This window comes from Falco biarmicus, unplaced genomic scaffold, assembly GCF_023638135.1.
Source record: "Falco biarmicus isolate bFalBia1 unplaced genomic scaffold, bFalBia1.pri scaffold_41, whole genome shotgun sequence".
NCBI classification, from domain to species: domain Eukaryota; kingdom Metazoa; phylum Chordata; class Aves; order Falconiformes; family Falconidae; genus Falco; species Falco biarmicus.
The window spans coordinates 725,001-742,904 of record NW_026611960.1 but is presented as its reverse complement, the minus strand read 5'-3'; the positions used below and the strand labels follow the sequence as shown (position 1 = coordinate 742,904).

The 17,904-nt window shown below is 51.9% G+C and overlaps 2 long non-coding RNA genes across 11 annotated transcripts; both read right to left on the bottom strand.

Annotated features, from left to right (window-relative positions):
* Positions 1–190: 190 nt before the first annotated feature.
* Positions 191–4,877, bottom strand: LOC130143533 (uncharacterized). Of its 4 annotated transcripts, none has more exons than XR_008819756.1 (4): positions 4,686–4,877; positions 3,071–3,899; positions 1,599–1,705; positions 191–438 (listed from the first exon to the last, which is right to left on the bottom strand). It is a non-coding gene; the product is annotated as an uncharacterized LOC130143533 (long non-coding RNA). The 4 variants fall into 4 exon arrangements; XR_008819757.1 differs by having other exon boundaries at positions 3,071–3,202; positions 4,686–4,704; XR_008819754.1 differs by lacking the exon at positions 4,686–4,877 and adding an exon at positions 3,991–4,679.
* A 3,241-nt stretch (positions 4,878–8,118) lies between these two features.
* Positions 8,119–12,631, bottom strand: LOC130143536 (uncharacterized). 7 transcript variants are annotated; one of them, XR_008819762.1, is made up of 5 exons: positions 11,931–12,322; positions 11,651–11,826; positions 10,999–11,130; positions 9,527–9,633; positions 8,119–8,366 (listed from the first exon to the last, which is right to left on the bottom strand). It is a non-coding gene; the product is annotated as an uncharacterized LOC130143536 (long non-coding RNA). The 7 variants fall into 7 exon arrangements; XR_008819761.1 differs by having other exon boundaries at positions 11,918–12,321; XR_008819764.1 differs by lacking the exons at positions 11,651–11,826; positions 11,931–12,322 and adding an exon at positions 12,613–12,631.
* Between the last annotated feature and the right edge of the window lie 5,273 nt (positions 12,632–17,904).

Here is a 17,904-nt window from a genome sequence, read left to right as displayed (position 1 = left end):
GGTCTTGCTGAGCTACAATGACTCTGCAGAGGCTGTAAAATTGTCTTGGAGTGCTGTGCTGCTTAAGATGAAAGTGCTTCCGATAGCTCAAGCTAGCCCACCCTCTCAGCTCTTACGAGCTGTACCTCCATATGACATGGGAAGAAGTATTTAACGCAGTAACTCCAACTCTCGGCTTGGCACCCAAACCTGTAGATCAAACAGTCCATTTATTCTTATTATTGGAAGTCTCCTTCCTCCCCTCCAAAGCCTGTCGTGCTTCCTTCCCTGGGCGAGGGCCCTACTCGTCTCGCATATCCAGCAAGCAGCCTCTCGAGTGCAGTTTCCACAGGCACATCTTCTTGATCTGGCAGGTCAATGTAGGTATCTAGCGTCTGATCGTCGATACTGGGATCAATCGCACAGAAAGCAGTCTTCAGATCATCTGCCTTCCCCTCTCTGTTCCAAAACAACACAGTCAGCATTACGTTGTGGTATGTGAAAAGAACATTTACTTACTTGTGTCACAGTGAGAATCCATGTTGCCCGAAATGCAGAGCAGAGATGTCTTTTGATACAGTCATCTCTGCCTCTACTAGTATCCCGTTGTTAAACACATGTGCAATAAAGACTGGTGAATGCTAAACGTCAAACTGACCGGAAGTTAAGAAATCTTAGATTCATGATAACCTGGGAAGACCTTAACTTCACTCTATTGTGCATTGATATCCCTTATTACAGAACTGTACTTCTTGCTAATTCAGTGCCCACGTTGGACAGGATTTCACTTCACAGGCACCTGCCCACCTCTGGCGTTCTCCTCGGTGCTCGGTGTGGCACCAGACTATTTTTCAATGCAGTAATTGCCTCTTGTTTTGAGGTGGAATTATTTCTCAGATTTGCACCAGTTGTCAGTCCTATTTGCTCTTCCCACTCCTCAGAACCAGTGTCTGAAGATGTACAGGATTTTACTGCTATTTTTGGAGAGCTGAGGAGCGTGGATAACTGGCTAGCTGAAAAAGTTCACATAAACATAGTCCAGCTGGCTGGACAAAAATCCGCATCGCTCTCAGCTTATCTGAAGTAAAGCAAAAATACACTGTCTTTGGCTGTTCTTGTTACACAATAACAGGAAGATTTCGGTGGGAAAAGAATGTTGCAGGTGGGAACAGATAACTACAGAAGAGAAACTAGGGATGGGCTTGATATTTAGGCAACTAACCAATAATGAGCTTAACTTTTGTAATACGTATGAGCTAATTATAACAAGGCATAAAAGGTGACTGTAAGGTACAATAAACGAAGTCTGCTGATCACTCATATTGATTGACTGTGTCTTCCCTCCGTCGCGACAGAGGAGCACTGTACCGAAGGGGATTATTGGTACAACTGATCTCTGCTCGCTGTCTGCCACGCCAAAGTTCTTTGGGTCGGGGACTGCTGCTCGCAGTGTTCCGCAGAGCCGGGCTCAGCCAGGTCTTGGCATTCACTGCAACGGGCACAGCTCTGTAGCGCAGGGAGGCCTGCGCTGGCCACGCACACTGCGTCCACTGCGGGGTTCCCTCTGCATGCGCGGTCCTGAGCTACTGTCCCCATCAGCCCCTTCCCTCCATACTTACAGTAGATCTCCCAGCTTGTTCTTCAGCTGGCTCAGATACTCCTGCTTCTCCCTGACATCCTGGCTCCGGGGCTTGGCCACGAAAGCTTCAGCGCTCCCCTCCTCCTCCTGAACGAAATTACAGCTGTGTTAGCACTGAACATGTGTTCCGGTCTGCATAGGAGCTGCCTCTCAATGTGCACGAAAATAACGCGGCTCTCCTAGAAATGGAATTTCCATGTGAAAAGTGGAAATAGAGAGAAAGAATATGGGAAAAACTCCCATCACAGAAAAGGCACAAGCTTGCACTGCCATTGTCTGCAGAGGGCCTTCAGGTGTTAGAGCTTGTGGTGGGCACTCCAGCTTTGTTAGTCTGATAAACCTAGCTAGTCTAATAAAACCAATTTAATCCCTAATTTAATCCCATTCTCCTGAAAAGGAAAGAGCCAATCCAAGAACTAGTTGATGCAAGCAGGTACAGCACTGAAGACCTCATTGACTACATATCCTTATTCAAAGAATTAAACTGACGTTACTTAAGTTTTAGGGATTAAAGTAGAGATTTAATTAAGGATTACATTTGTTTTAGGGATTTAGGGATTATATTAGGGATAGGTCATTTGTGTGGGTCTCGCAGTACTACAGAACACATCTGTCAGCACCTTTGCAACTTGTCTAGAGTGCTCCAGGGTGGAAAAAAAATGGGACTCTCTGAGAGGTTCTGCCCAACAAAACCAGAAAAGGAAAGATCTTCCTTGGAAATACCTTTCAGGAATGGCAGGGAAAACAGTTCAAGCTTCTGGAAAGGCTGAGGAAAAGATGTCGAAGGATCAAAGAAATGCTACTCTATCCCAGAGAGAACCTCTGGATACAGTCGTGCTTAGTATGACGTGAAGAATTCTTGCAACGCTTCCTTGTCCCTGTATCATTGCCTGCTTCCCCCATGTGCTGGGGTACGGTGCAATGGGACATTGTGAGTTGAATGAACTTCCTCATGCCACAAGAAGCAGTCATTCCTTGCTATGTAGTCTTGCTACTTAGTCATTCTAGCGCTTGTCTGCATTAATCTCGTCAGCAGAGAAGTAACCCGGGAAAACCCAAATACTGCTCTGCTGGACACTTCCCAGTCACGGCCACCAGTACCAGGGCAGGGAGAGGGGAGGAGGATGAGGCTTTTCAGCAGCAGGAAGCTGTTCCTTTGGCTTGGCCATATAGTGCAGCATTAGCAGGGGCTCGAGCCCACTAGAAATACCTGCATGTCCGGTGGTTCACGTGGCATCATTGTAAAGTGTGGCTACTTCAGCTATGTCTTCAGTATGCTCACTGTTTCAGCTTTTCTAGTGCACCTGAGTTTCCCTGGCTTTAAAGTTTACACTAAGAAGAAGGTGAATATTGAAGACACCGGCCATGAAAGTAATTCTCCCACCTTCCTAATGGGTATTTATTACCAATTAATCTCAGTGGAAACAAGCAGTGAAGAAAGCTTCCACATACCCATGCAGTGAAGCCATTTCCCCCTCTTAGAGCTCCCGTTGCTATTTCTTCCAGAAGCACATCCACCAGCTGACTGCTGGTCTTCCCCTCAGCCAGAGAACCCCACTGGTCAGCTCCGCCTGGAAATCACCTCTGCAACAGCAAAAAGACACCAAGCTGCTAGGAGAATGTGCCCACACATACTGGTTTTGTGTGAATCCCACTAGGAGCCTAACGATAGATACAGATCTCCAGGCATTTGGTTGGTCTCCTAAGCTGTCTAAGGCAAAATGGAACACCCTGCAAGCACCTCTCAGGCCACTCCTAAAAGCCTAGGAGAAAATGGGGTGTTGCAGGTGGGCTTAGGGTTTGGGGTTAGGGGTGTGGGAAAATCACCCTGAGGTGGGGGGAACACGAGAAAATTGCGTCCTAACGGAAGCATAATATTACAGAAAGCTTTTTTTAGGGTAGAATACAGCTATAGCCTTGAGGACGGTTGGCACGCACACGGCCTCTATCGCTGCAGTCCCCTGAGCCGCAGCTCAGCGCACGCCGACAGCGGTGACGGAGGACGCGCTTAAGGCGAAAAGCCAAAAGCAAACCCCTCGAAGCCCAGAACCATGCTCAGGAACACAGGAGTTAAGCCTAAAACTGGTTGAAAGCTGCCTCCTACCTGTTCCCCCCGCCACCTTTCCCCCTCCAACGTCAGCACATTTCCTCGCGATCCCTTTTCGCAAACAAAAGACGGATGCCTGTGGTATCAGCTCGGTACCGAAGCACCACGATGCGCTTGCCGGCTGCATGCTCTCTCACAAGGCTGACAGCTTCTCTGCACGCAACAGCCGAGGCCCTGTGAAACGGGAGGAAGGCAAACACCGATAACGTCTCGCAGGGGTCAGGAGGGAGTCGGGGTGCACTACAGTCAGAGCCCAACGCCTTACCCAGAGGAATTACCGCGGCAGAACAAGAGGCAGGAGCGATCAGTAGACAGGCAGATAACATGCACGGCAGCGATACCCACGTCAGACTTGCAGGACGCTTCCAGTCGCTTCACCCCGCATCTTTGTTTTGAATTTAGTTAAAAGGTAATCAGATTCTTAACGCTCATTCTGTTTTTAATAGCTGCTGGAGAAAGGCTAACACATGGCATTGGCATTACAGTCGGAATTCAAGTATAAAAATCATGGCAAAGCTGTGCCTTGTCAAAAAATCACGGCAAATCTGTGCCTTGTCAAGTGACTTTCAAAGCAGGCTCTGGAGCCTTTCAACAAGACAGTCAAATCTGGAGTCCCAAGGGAACTCTGTGCCAGCTCCGTCAGTACATCTGAGGTCTCTGACAAAGCACACCGCCATACGGAAACGTAGGCGGGTTTATACCTCAGGCTCATTTACAATCTAGAAAAATAATACTGCCCGGCCAGACGCGCTGCTTTAAGCGCCTAGCAGGCCCGGCTGCGTAACCACGAGGGACCAACAATTCCTCCCCGGCCGTTGCCCGAGCCGCAGCGCAGCACTCGGAAGCGGCGGGCACACGGAGCCTCGCGGGCCCTCGGCGAGTACAAAGGTTATCCCTCCGTAGTCAGCAGTCCGACTCGCAAGCACAAGGCACACGTGGAAAAGTAACATCTCGACTGACCTTCAGTTCCGCTCCCCTTGATTTGTCAATGTACAATTCCAGACGAACCTAGGGACAAAGGGAAAACAAAAGACCCCGGTTTCACTGGGAAGCAAATCAAAAGGCCTCTTCCCCTCGGCTGCTCCGGCCCCGGAGCTGACTGTCACGACACAAGATCAGCCAGACACCTGAGCTGCTGCCGCCTCCCAGCCCTCCCCGGTGGTTAAACGCTTGCGGAGAAATCAGCAGTCGGGGGCGACGGCTGGGGATTCCGCTACCGGCTTTCTTTTCTTGCCTTTGCCCGCTCGCAGAGGTGGAAAGGGGCTCCTGAGCCACCCCCCCGCGACAGCGTTACCGCAGGCCCCAAGGCAGCCTCTGCGGCCCGCGGGGGCCGGCAGCCCCAGCCCGCTGCCACGGCTCAGGCCAGCGGCTGGGGGAAAGACAAAGCCCCGCGCAGAGCTGCGGCGGCTGCGGCGGCTGCCCGGGCAGCCCGGAGGCGGCGGGTGGGCGGCGGGGCGCCGCGGGCCGACCCCTCTCCCGGGCCCCGCCGCCACAAGCGAGCACCGGGGCCGCCCCGCCGCCGCTCCTCGCCTCCTCGCTGAGGAAGCGGCGCAGCTCCGAGAGACAAAAAAAAAACCACCTAAAAAAGGCAGCCCCGTGAGGAGCCCGCTGACCACCGTCACTGCTGGGGAGACGAGAACCGCCGGCAGCCCCGCCGGTCCCGGGCCGGGCCGCCCGCCTGCCTCAGCCCGCCCGCCGCCGGCACCAGGCGCTCCCTGCCGCGGCCGAGCGCCGGGCCGCCACATCCCCCCGACTCGGCCGCTGCCCGCCGGCCCCCGGCCGCCCTCAGCCCGAGCGCTCAGCCACCGCGCCGCCGCACGTCCCGGCCCGAAACTCTTCCAGGCTCCCGGCGAAGGCTCCGCACCTCCACAGCCACTGCAGCTCGCGCGCAAGCCGGCAATGAACCCACCTTCCGGGGCCGTATGCGTAGCCCATACGTACGAGGCCGGAAGCCCCGCCCCTTTGGCGTCAAGCCGTTTCTGCGCATGCGCTGCCCGGTTAGTGGAGCGCTGCTGCCATCTAGCGAAATATAATTAGGTACTGCATCCGGCCCTGTTGGTGGAGCGCTGCTGCCACCTAGCGAAATTTTAATGGGTACTGCAGCCGGCCCTGTTGGTGGAGCGCTGCTGCCATCTAGCGAAATATATTTGGGTACTGCAGCCGGCCCTGTTGGTGGAGCGCTGCTGCCATCTAGCGAAATATAGTTGGGTACTGCATCCGGCCCTGTTGGTGGAGCGCTGCTGCCATCTAGCGAAATATATTTGGGTACTGCAGCCGGCCCTGTTGGTGGAGCGCTGCTGCCATCTAGCGAAATTTAATTGGGTACTGCATCCGGCCCTGTTGGTGGATCGCTGCTGTCATCTAGCGAAATATATATGGGTACTGCAGCCGGCCCTGTTGGTGGAGCGCTGCTTCCATCTAGCGAAATATATTTGGGTACTGCAGCCGGCCCTGTTGGTGGAGCGCTGCTGCCATCTAGCGAAATATATATGGGTACTGCAGCCGGCCCTGTTGGTGGAGCGCTGCTGCCATCTAGCGAAATATATTTGGGTACTGCAGCCGGCCCTGTTGGTGGAGCGCTGCTGCCATCTAGCGAAATATATTTGGGTACTGCAGCCGCCCGGTTGATGGATCGCTGCTGCCATCTAGCGAAATATAATTGGGTAATGCATCCGGCCCTGTTGGTGGAGCGCTGCTGCCACCTAGCGAAATATATTTGGGTACTGCAGCCGCCCGGTTGGTGGAGCGCTGCTGCCATCTAGCGAAATATATTTGGGTACTGCATCCGGCCCTTTTGGTGGAGCGCTTCTGCCATCTAGCGAAATATATTTGGGTACTGCAGCCGCCCGGTTGGTGGAGCGCTGCTGCCGCCTAGCGAAATTTAATTTGGTGCTGTAGCCGCCCGGTTGGTGGAGCGCTGCTGCCGCCTAGCGAAATTTAATTTGGTACTGTAGCCGCCCGGTTGGTGGAGCGCTGCTGCCACCTAGCGAAATTTAAGTGGGTACTGCAGCCGGCCCTGTTGGTGGAGCGCTGCTGCCATCTAGCGAAATATATTTGGGTACTGCAGCCGGCCCTGTTGGTGGAGCGCTGCTGCCATCTAGCGAAATATATTTGGGTACTGCAGCCGGCCCTGTTGGTGGAGCGCTGCTGCCATCTAGCGAAATATAGTTGGGTACTGCAGCCGCCCGGTTGGTGGAGCGCTGCTGCCACCTAGGGAAACATAAATGGGAACTGCAGCCGGCCCTGTTGGTGGAGCGCTGCTGCCATCTAGCGAAATATAATTGGGTACTGCAGCCGCCCGGTTGGTGGAGCTCCTTTCCTGCTATTTTGTGACTTGTGTTGGGAGTGCCTGGCACCAGGTTCTAGTATTAAGGCAGAAAGCCCCAGGGCCTCGTACCTCTGGGTGGCACATGCTGTGTCACACCAGCTGTGGTGCCTTCCCGCTTTAGAAATGCAATCAGTTTTGGCAAGTTTACAAAACTAGTGCTTTATCAGGAAGGTGTCTTGGGGTTTCAGCTTACCCCTTTCTACTTTTCATATGCCTACATCGCAAGAAAAAGAAAGGGTTTTGCTTCTCAGGTTTGCTCCAGTTACTTGGCAATTCAGGCATGACCACAGCAGAGCTGTTTTCCTACAGTCTTTTTTGTTTCCAGAACCCTCCCTCCCCTCCCAAGAGAGGGCTATGTGCAGGGCAAAGCGGACACTATGAGTAGGGACGACTGAGTAAAGTTACCAAAGGGCACGTGGTGCCTTCCTCGAAGCAAGGGACTGATTTCAGTTTTTCTATGCTTGGATGACTTTTGCAGCTCAGAGTTTGGTTAAATCTACTCGTGGGGCAGCACTTGAACGTCTGTTGAGTGATTTCATACTGGACAACAGCAGCCACACCAAGACAAAAGTCTCCTTGGGGACAGACATGATAGCAAACTTCGTGTGGGCTGACCTCACCTTTTGCTTGCAACTGGCACCTTATTTTGCAAAGGAATCTTTGAAACCCTCTTTCTTTGAGACAAGGGACTGTAAGGGCCAAGGGCCAAAGCAGCGACGCTGCAGCCTGGAGCCTGATGGTGGCTTCTCAGGTTCCAGCAATGGCTGTGGAGCACAGCTCTTGTGTCACCAAGCAGAGCGCCTGACAGCCTGAAGTGCCTCGGCGCCCTGGGGGTGTGAAGCCTCTGTCTGGGGATCAGGCAGCCTCCCACCACAGGTCTTGCTGAGCTACAATGACTCTGCAGAGGCTGTAAAATTGTCTTGGAGTGCTGTGCTGCTTAAGATGAAAGTGCTTCCGATAGCTCAAGCTAGCCCACCCTCTCAGCTCTTACGAGCTGTACCTCCATATGACATGGGAAGAAGTATTTAACGCAGTAACTCCAACTCTCGGCTTGGCACCCAAACCTGTAGATCAAACAGTCCATTTATTCTTATTATTGGAAGTCTCCTTCCTCCCCTCCAAAGCCTGTCGTGCTTCCTTCCCTGGGCGAGGGCCCTACTCGTCTCGCATATCCAGCAAGCAGCCTCTCGAGTGCAGTTTCCACAGGCACATCTTCTTGATCTGGCAGGTCAATGTAGGTATCTAGCGTCTGATCGTCGATACTGGGATCAATCGCACAGAAAGCAGTCTTCAGATCATCTGCCTTCCCCTCTCTGTTCCAAAACAACACAGTCAGCATTACGTTGTGGTATGTGAAAAGAACATTTACTTACTTGTGTCACAGTGAGAATCCATGTTGCCCGAAATGCAGAGCAGAGATGTCTTTTGATACAGTCATCTCTGCCTCTACTAGTATCCCGTTGTTAAACACATGTGCAATAAAGACTGGTGAATGCTAAACGTCAAACTGACCGGAAGTTAAGAAATCTTAGATTCATGATAACCTGGGAAGACCTTAACTTCACTCTATTGTGCATTGATATCCCTTATTACAGAACTGTACTTCTTGCTAATTCAGTGCCCACGTTGGACAGGATTTCACTTCACAGGCACCTGCCCACCTCTGGCGTTCTCCTCGGTGCTCGGTGTGGCACCAGACTATTTTTCAATGCAGTAATTGCCTCTTGTTTTGAGGTGGAATTATTTCTCAGATTTGCACCAGTTGTCAGTCCTATTTGCTCTTCCCACTCCTCAGAACCAGTGTCTGAAGATGTACAGGATTTTACTGCTATTTTTGGAGAGCTGAGGAGCGTGGATAACTGGCTAGCTGAAAAAGTTCACATAAACATAGTCCAGCTGGCTGGACAAAAATCCGCATCGCTCTCAGCTTATCTGAAGTAAAGCAAAAATACACTGTCTTTGGCTGTTCTTGTTACACAATAACAGGAAGATTTCGGTGGGAAAAGAATGTTGCAGGTGGGAACAGATAACTACAGAAGAGAAACTAGGGATGGGCTTGATATTTAGGCAACTAACCAATAATGAGCTTAACTTTTGTAATACGTAAGAGCTAATTATAACAAGGCATAAAAGGTGACTGTAAGGTACAATAAACGAAGTCTGCTGATCACTCATATTGATTGACTGTGTCTTCCCTCCGTCGCGACAGAGGAGCACTGTACCGAAGGGGATTATTGGTACAACTGATCTCTGCTCGCTGTCTGCCACGCCAAAGTTCTTTGGGTCGGGGACTGCTGCTCGCAGTGTTCCGCAGAGCCGGGCTCAGCCAGGTCTTGGCATTCACTGCAACGGGCACAGCTCTGTAGCGCAGGGAGGCCTGCGCTGGCCACGCACACTGCGTCCACTGCGGGGTTCCCTCTGCATGCGCGGTCCTGAGCTACTGTCCCCATCAGCCCCTTCCCTCCATACTTACAGTAGATCTCCCAGCTTGTTCTTCAGCTGGCTCAGATACTCCTGCTTCTCCCTGACATCCTGGCTCCGGGGCTTGGCCACGAAAGCTTCAGCGCTCCCCTCCTCCTCCTGAACGAAATTACAGCTGTGTTAGCACTGAACATGTGTTCCGGTCTGCATAGGAGCTGCCTCTCAATGTGCACGAAAATAACGCGGCTCTCCTAGAAATGGAATTTCCATGTGAAAAGTGGAAATAGAGAGAAAGAATATGGGAAAAACTCCCATCACAGAAAAGGCACAAGCTTGCACTGCCATTGTCTGCAGAGGGCCTTCAGGTGTTAGAGCTTGTGGTGGGCACTCCAGCTTTGTTAGTCTGATAAACCTAGCTAGTCTAATAAAACCAATTTAATCCCTAATTTAATCCCATTCTCCTGAAAAGGAAAGAGCCAATCCAAGAACTAGTTGATGCAAGCAGGTACAGCACTGAAGACCTCATTGACTACATATCCTTATTCAAAGAATTAAACTGACGTTACTTAAGTTTTAGGGATTAAAGTAGAGATTTAATTAAGGATTACATTTGTTTTAGGGATTTAGGGATTATATTAGGGATAGGTCATTTGTGTGGGTCTCGCAGTACTACAGAACACATCTGTCAGCACCTTTGCAACTTGTCTAGAGTGCTCCAGGGTGGAAAAAAAATGGGACTCTCTGAGAGGTTCTGCCCAACAAAACCAGAAAAGGAAAGATCTTCCTTGGAAATACCTTTCAGGAATGGCAGGGAAAACAGTTCAAGCTTCTGGAAAGGCTGAGGAAAAGATGTCGAAGGATCAAAGAAATGCTACTCTATCCCAGAGAGAACCTCTGGATACAGTCGTGCTTAGTATGACGTGAAGAATTCTTGCAACGCTTCCTTGTCCCTGTATCATTGCCTGCTTCCCCCATGTGCTGGGGTACGGTGCAATGGGACATTGTGAGTTGAATGAACTTCCTCATGCCACAAGAAGCAGTCATTCCTTGCTATGTAGTCTTGCTACTTAGTCATTCTAGCGCTTGTCTGCATTAATCTCGTCAGCAGAGAAGTAACCCGGGAAAACCCAAATACTGCTCTGCTGGACACTTCCCAGTCACGGCCACCAGTACCAGGGCAGGGAGAGGGGAGGAGGATGAGGCTTTTCAGCAGCAGGAAGCTGTTCCTTTGGCTTGGCCATATAGTGCAGCATTAGCAGGGGCTCGAGCCCACTAGAAATACCTGCATGTCTGGTGGTTCACGTGGCATCATTGTAAAGTGTGGCTACTTCAGCTATGTCTTCAGTATGCTCACTGTTTCAGCTTTTCTAGTGCACCTGAGTTTCCCTGGCTTTAAAGTTTACACTAAGAAGAAGGTGAATATTGAAGACACCGGCCATGAAAGTAATTCTCCCACCTTCCTAATGGGTATTTATTACCAATTAATCTCAGTGGAAACAAGCAGTGAAGAAAGCTTCCACATACCCATGCAGTGAAGCCATTTCCCCCTCTTAGAGCTCCCGTTGCTATTTCTTCCAGAAGCACATCCACCAGCTGACTGCTGGTCTTCCCCTCAGCCAGAGAACCCCACTGGTCAGCTCCGCCTGGAAATCACCTCTGCAACAGCAAAAAGACACCAAGCTGCTAGGAGAATGTGCCCACACATACTGGTTTTGTGTGAATCCCACTAGGAGCCTAACGATAGATACAGATCTCCAGGCATTTGGTTGGTCTCCTAAGCTGTCTAAGGCAAAATGGAACACCCTGCAAGCACCTCTCAGGCCACTCCTAAAAGCCTAGGAGAAAATGGGGTGTTGCAGGTGGGCTTAGGGTTTGGGGTTAGGGGTGTGGGAAAATCACCCTGAGGTGGGGGGAACACGAGAAAATTGCGTCCTAACGGAAGCATAATATTACAGAAAGCTTTTTTTAGGGTAGAATACAGCTATAGCCTTGAGGACGGTTGGCACGCACACGGCCTCTATCGCTGCAGTCCCCTGAGCCGCAGCTCAGCGCACGCCGACAGCGGTGACGGAGGACGCGCTTAAGGCGAAAAGCCAAAAGCAAACCCCTCGAAGCCCAGAACCATGCTCAGGAACACAGGAGTTAAGCCTAAAACTGGTTGAAAGCTGCCTCCTACCTGTTCCCCCGCCACCTTTCCCCCTCCAACGTCAGCACATTTCCTCGCGATCCCTTTTCGCAAACAAAAGACGGATGCCTGTGGTACCAGCTCGGTACCGAAGCACCACGATGCGCTTGCCGGCTGCATGCTCTCTCACAAGGCTGACAGCTTCTCTGCACGCAACAGCCGAGGCCCTGTGAAACGGGAGGAAGGCAAACACCGATAACGTCTCGCAGGGGTCAGGAGGGAGTCGGGGTGCACTACAGTCAGAGCCCAACGCCTTACCCAGAGGAATTACCGCGGCAGAACAAGAGGCAGGAGCGATCAGTAGACAGGCAGATAACATGCACGGCAGCGATACCCACGTCAGACTTGCAGGACGCTTCCAGTCGCTTCACCCCGCATCTTTGTTTTGAATTTAGTTAAAAGGTAATCAGATTCTTAACGCTCATTCTGTTTTTAATAGCTGCTGGAGAAAGGCTAACACATGGCATTGGCATTACAGTCGGAATTCAAGTATAAAAATCATGGCAAAGCTGTGCCTTGTCAAAAAATCACGGCAAATCTGTGCCTTGTCAAGTGACTTTCAAAGCAGGCTCTGGAGCCTTTCAACAAGACAGTCAAATCTGGAGTCCCAAGGGAACTCTGTGCCAGCTCCGTCAGTACATCTGAGGTCTCTGACAAAGCACACCGCCATACGGAAACGTAGGCGGGTTTATACCTCAGGCTCATTTACAATCTAGAAAAATAATACTGCCCGGCCAGACGCGCTGCTTTAAGCGCCTAGCAGGCCCGGCTGCGTAACCACGAGGGACCAACAATTCCTCCCCGGCCGTTGCCCGAGCCGCAGCGCAGCACTCGGAAGCGGCGGGCACACGGAGCCTCGCGGGCCCTCGGCGAGTACAAAGGTTATCCCTCCGTAGTCAGCAGTCCGACTCGCAAGCACAAGGCACACGTGGAAAAGTAACATCTCGACTGACCTTCAGTTCCGCTCCCCTTGATTTGTCAATGTACAATTCCAGACGAAGCTAGGGACAAAGGGAAAACAAAAGACCCCGGTTTCACTGGGAAGCAAATCAAAAGGCCTCTTCCCCTCGGCTGCTCCGGCCCCGGAGCTGACTGTCACGACACAAGATCAGCCAGACACCTGAGCTGCTGCCGCCTCCCAGCCCTCCCCGGTGGTTAAACGCTTGCGGAGAAATCAGCAGTCGGGGGCGACGGCTGGGGATTCCGCTACCGGCTTTCTTTTCTTGCCTTTGCCCGCTCGCAGAGGTGGAAAGGGGCTCCTGAGCCACCCCCCCGCGACAGCGTTACCGCAGGCCCCAAGGCAGCCTCTGCGGCCCGCGGGGGCCGGCAGCCCCAGCCCGCTGCCACGGCTCAGGCCAGCGGCTGGGGGAAAGACAAAGCCCCGCGCAGAGCTGCGGCGGCTGCCCGGGCAGCCCGGAGGCGGCGGGTGGGCGGCGGGGCGCCGCGGGCCGACCCCTCTCCCGGGCCCCGCCGCCACAAGCGAGCACCGGGGCCGCCCCGCCGCCGCTCCTCGCCTCCTCGCTGAGGTAGCGGCGCAGCTCCGAGAGACAAAAAAAAAACCACCTAAAAAAGGCAGCCCCGTGAGGAGCCCGCTGACCACCGTCACTGCCGGGGAGACGAGAACCGCCGGCAGCCCCGCCGGTCCCGGGCCGGGCCGCCCGCCTGCCTCAGCCCGCCCGCCGCCGGCACCAGGCGCTCCCTGCCGCGGCCGAGCGCCGGGCCGCCACATCCCCCCCACTCGGCCGCTGCCCGCCGGCCCCCGGCCGCCCTCAGCCCGAGCGCTCAGCCACCGCGCCGCCGCACGTCCCGGCCCGAAACTCTTCCAGGCTCCCGGCGAAGGCTCTGCACCTCCACAGCCACTGCAGCTCGCGCGCAAGCCGGCAATGAACCCACCTTCCGGGGCCGTATGCGTAGCCCATACGTACGAGGCCGGAAGCCCCGCCCCTTTGGCGTCAAGCCGTTTCTGCGCATGCGCTGCCCGGTTAGTGGAGCGCTGCTGCCATCTAGCGAAATATAATTAGGTACTGCATCCGGCCCTGTTGGTGGAGCGCTGCTGCCACCTAGCGAAATTTTAATGGGTACTGCAGCCGGCCCTGTTGGTGGAGCGCTGCTGCCATCTAGCGAAATATATTTGGGTACTGCAGCCGGCCCTGTTGGTGGAGCGCTGCTGCCATCTAGCGAAATATAGTTGGGTACTGCATCCGGCCCTGTTGGTGGAGCGCTGCTGCCATCTAGCGAAATATATTTGGGTACTGCAGCCGGCCCTGTTGGTGGAGCGCTGCTGCCATCTAGCGAAATTTAATTGGGTACTGCATCCGGCCCTGTTGGTGGATCGCTGCTGCCATCTAGCGAAATATATATGGGTACTGCAGCCGGCCCTGTTGGTGGAGCGCTGCTGCCATCTAGCGAAATTTTAATGGGTACTGCAGTCGGCCTTGTTGGTGGAGCGCTGCTGCCACCTAGCGAAATTTAAGTGGGTACTGCAGCCGCCCGGTTGGTGGAGCGCTGCTGCCGCCTAGCGAAATTTAAATGGGTACTGCATCCGGCCCTGTTGGTGGAGCGCTGCTGCCATCTAGCGAAATATTTTTGGGTAATGCATCCGGCCCTGTTGGTGGAGCGCTGCTGCCACCTAGCGAAAGATAATTGGGTACTGCAGCCGCCCGGTTAGTGGAGCGGTGCTGCCATCTAGCGAAATGTAATTGGGTACTGCAGCCGCCCTGTTGGTGGAGTGCTGCTGCCACCTAGCGAAATTTTAATGGGTACTGCAGTCGGCCTTGTTGGTGGAGCGCTGCTGCCACCTAGCGAAATATAAATGGGTGCTGCAGCCGCTTTAGGGTTAGGGTTGTTAGGGTTAGGGTTAGGGTTAGGGTTAGGCTTAGGGTTAGGGTTAGGTTTAGGGTTAGGGTTAGGTTTAGGGTAAGGGTTAGGGTTAGGGTTAAGGTTAGGGTTAGGGTTTGCCTTAGTGTTAGGGTTAGGTTAGGGTTAGGGTTAGTGTTAGGGTTAGGTAAGGGTTAGGGTTAGGGTTACGGTTAGGGTTAGGGTTAGGGTTAGGTTAGAATTAGGGTTAGGGTTAGGTTAGGGTTAGCGTCAGGGTTAGGGTTAGGGTTAGGGTTAGGGCTAGGGTTAGGGTTAGGTTAGGGTTAGGGTTAGGGTTAGGCTTAGGGTTTGCGTTAGGATTAGCGTTAGGTTAGGTTTAGGGTTCGGGTTCGGGTTAGGGTTAGGGTTAGGCTTAGGGTTAGGGTTAGGTTTAGGGTTAGGGTTAGGTTTAGGGTAAGGGTTAGGGTTAGGGTTAAGGTTAGGGTTAGGGTTTGCGTTAGTGTTAGGGTTAGGTTAGGGTTAGGGTTAGTGTTAGGGTTAGGTAAGGGTTAGGGTTACGGTTAGGGTTAGGGTTAGGGTTAGGTTTAGGTTAGAATTAGGGTTAGGGTTAGGTTAGGGTTAGCGTCAGGGTTAGGGTTAGGGTTAGGGCTAGGGTTAGGGTTAGGTTAGGGTTAGGGTTAGGGTTAGGCTTAGGGTTTGCGTTAGGATTAGCGTTAGGTTAGGTTTAGGGTTCGGGTTCGGGTTAGGGTTAGGGTTAGGGTTAGGGTTAGCGTTAGAGTAAGGGTTAGGGTTAGGGTTACGGTTAGGGTAAGGTTTAGGGTTAGGGTTACGTTTAGGGTTTGTGTTAGTGTAAGTGTTAGGGTTAGGGTTAGCGTTAGGTTTAGGGTTGGGGTTAGGGTTAGGGTTAGGGTTAGGGTTAGGGTTAGGTTAGGGTTAGGGTTAGTGTTAGTGTTAGGGTTAGGGTTAGGGTTAGGGTAGGGTTTAGGTTTAGGGTTAGGGTTTGCGTTAGGGTTAGGGTTAGGTTAGGGTTAGGTTAGGGTTAGGGTTAGGGTTAGGGTTAGGTTTAGGGTTAGGGTTAGGTAATTATCAAGGATAAGTTTAGGGTTAGAGTTAGGGTTAGTGTTTATTTTTAGGGTCAGGGTTAGGGTAACGGTTAGGGTTACGGTTAGGGTTAGGGTTAGGGTTAGGTTAGGGTTAGGTTAGGGTTAGGTCAGGGTTAGGCTTAGGGTTAGGGATAGGGTTAGGGTTAAGGTTAGGGTTAGGGTTAGTGTAAAGGTTAGGGTTTGGGTTAGGGTTAGTGTTAGGGTTAGGGTTAGTGTTAGGGTTAGGGTTAGGGTTAGGGTTAGGTTAGGGTTAGGGTTAGGGTTAGGGTTAGGGTTAGGGTTCGGGTTCGGGTTAGGGTTAGGTTAGGGTTAGGGTTAGGGTTAGGGTTAGGGTATGGGTTAGGGTTAGGGTAGGGTTAGGGTTAGGGTTAGGGTTAGGATTGGGGTTAGGGTTAGGGGGTTAGGGTTAGGGTTAAGATTAGGGTTAGGGTTAGGGTTAGTGTTAGTGTTAGGGTTAGGATTAGGTTACGGTTAGGGTTCGGGTGTAGGGTTAGGGTTAGGGTTAGGGTTAGAGTTAGGTTTAGGGTATGTTTTAGGTTGAAAGTTAGGGTTAAGGTTAGGGTTAGGTTTAAAGTTACGGTTAGGCTTAGGGTTAGGTTGCGGGTCATGGTTAGTGTTATAGATATGGTTAGTGTTATAGTTATGGTTAGTGTTAGGGATAGGGTTAGTGTCAGGGTTAGGGTTAGGATTAGAATTGTGGTTAGGGTTAGGGTTTAGGGTTAAGGTTAGGATTAGGGTTAGGGTTAGGGTTAGGGTTGGTTAGCATCAGGGTTAGGGTTAGGCTTAGGGTTATGGTTAGACGCTTAGGGTTAGGGATAGACAGTTAGGGTTAGGGTTAGGGTTAGGCTTTAGTGTTAGGGTTAGGGTTTAGGGGTTAGGGTTAGGGTTAGGTTAGGGTTACGGTTAGGGATAGGGTTAGGTTTAGGTTTAGGTTCATGCTTATGGTTAGTGTTATGGTTAGTGTTAGGGTTAGTATTAGATTAGGGTTAGGGTTAGGATTAGGGTTAGGTTAGGGTTAACGTTAGAGTTAGGGATAGGGTTAGGCTTAGGTTTAGGATTAGGGTTAGAGTTAGGGTTAGGGTTAGAGTTAGGGTTAGGGTTAGGTTAGGGTTTAGGGTTAGGGTTAGGATTAAGGTTAGGGTTTAGGGTTAGGGTTTAGGGTTAGGGTAGGGCGAGGGTTATGGTATAGGGGTAGGGATCGGTTTTAGGGTTTGGGTTAGGGTTAGGGTTAGAGATTTTAGGGTTCGCGTTAGGGTTAGGGTTTGGGTTAGGTTTCAGGTTCGGGTTAGGGTTACGGTTAGGGATAGGGTTAGGGTTCGGGTTAGGGTTCGGGTTAGGGGTTAGAGTTAGGGTTTTTAGGATTAGGGTTTTTAGGGTTAGGGTAGGGTTTTTAGGATTAGGGTTTTTAGGGTTAGGGTTAGGGTTTTTAGGGTTCGGATTTGGGTTAGCGTTTGGGTGAGCGTTAGGATTTTTAGGGTTAGGGTTTAGGGTTCGGGTTCGGGTTAGGGTTTGGGTTAGGGTTAGGCGCATAGGGTTAGGGTTAGATGGTTAGGGTTTAGGGTTAGGGTTAGGATTAGGGTTAGGGTTAGGGTTAGGGTTGGTTAGTGTCAGGGTTAGGGTTAGGCTTAGGGTTATGGTTAGACGCTTAGGGTTAGGGATAGACGGTTAGGGTTAGGGTTAGGGTTAGGCTTTAGTGTTAGGGTTAGGGTTTAGGGTTAGGGTTAGGATTAGGGTAACGGTTAGGGTCAGAGTCAGGGTTTAGGGTTAGGGTTAGGATTAGGGTTAGGGTTTAGGGTTATGGTTTAGGGTTAGGGTTAGGGCTTAGGGTTAGGGTAGAGTAAGGGTTAGTGTTAGGGTTAGGGTTAGGGCTTAGGGTTAGGGTAGAGTAAGAGTTAGGGTTTAGGGGTAGGGTTCGGGTTTGGGTGAGGGTTTGGGTTAGGGTTTTTAGGGTTTGGCTTAGGGTTAGGGTTCGGGTTAGGTTTCAGGTTCGGGTTTGGTTTAAGGTTAGGGTTAGGGATAGGGTTAGGGTTTAGGGTTAGGGTTCGGGTTACCGTTAGGTTTAGGGGTTAGGGTTAGTGTTTTTAGGGTTAGGGTTTTTAGGGTTAGGGTTAGGCTTAGGGTTATTGTTAGGTTAGGGTTAGGGTTTTTAGGGTTAGGATTTGGGTTAGGGTTAGGGTGAGGGTTAGGGTTAGGTTAGGGTTACGGTTTAGGGTTAGGATAAGGGTTAGGTTTGGGTTTGGGTTCGGGTTAGGTTTGGTTAGGGTCAGGGTTAGGGTTTGGGTTAGGGTTCGGGTTCGGGTTAGGGTTCGGGTTCGGGTTAGACGC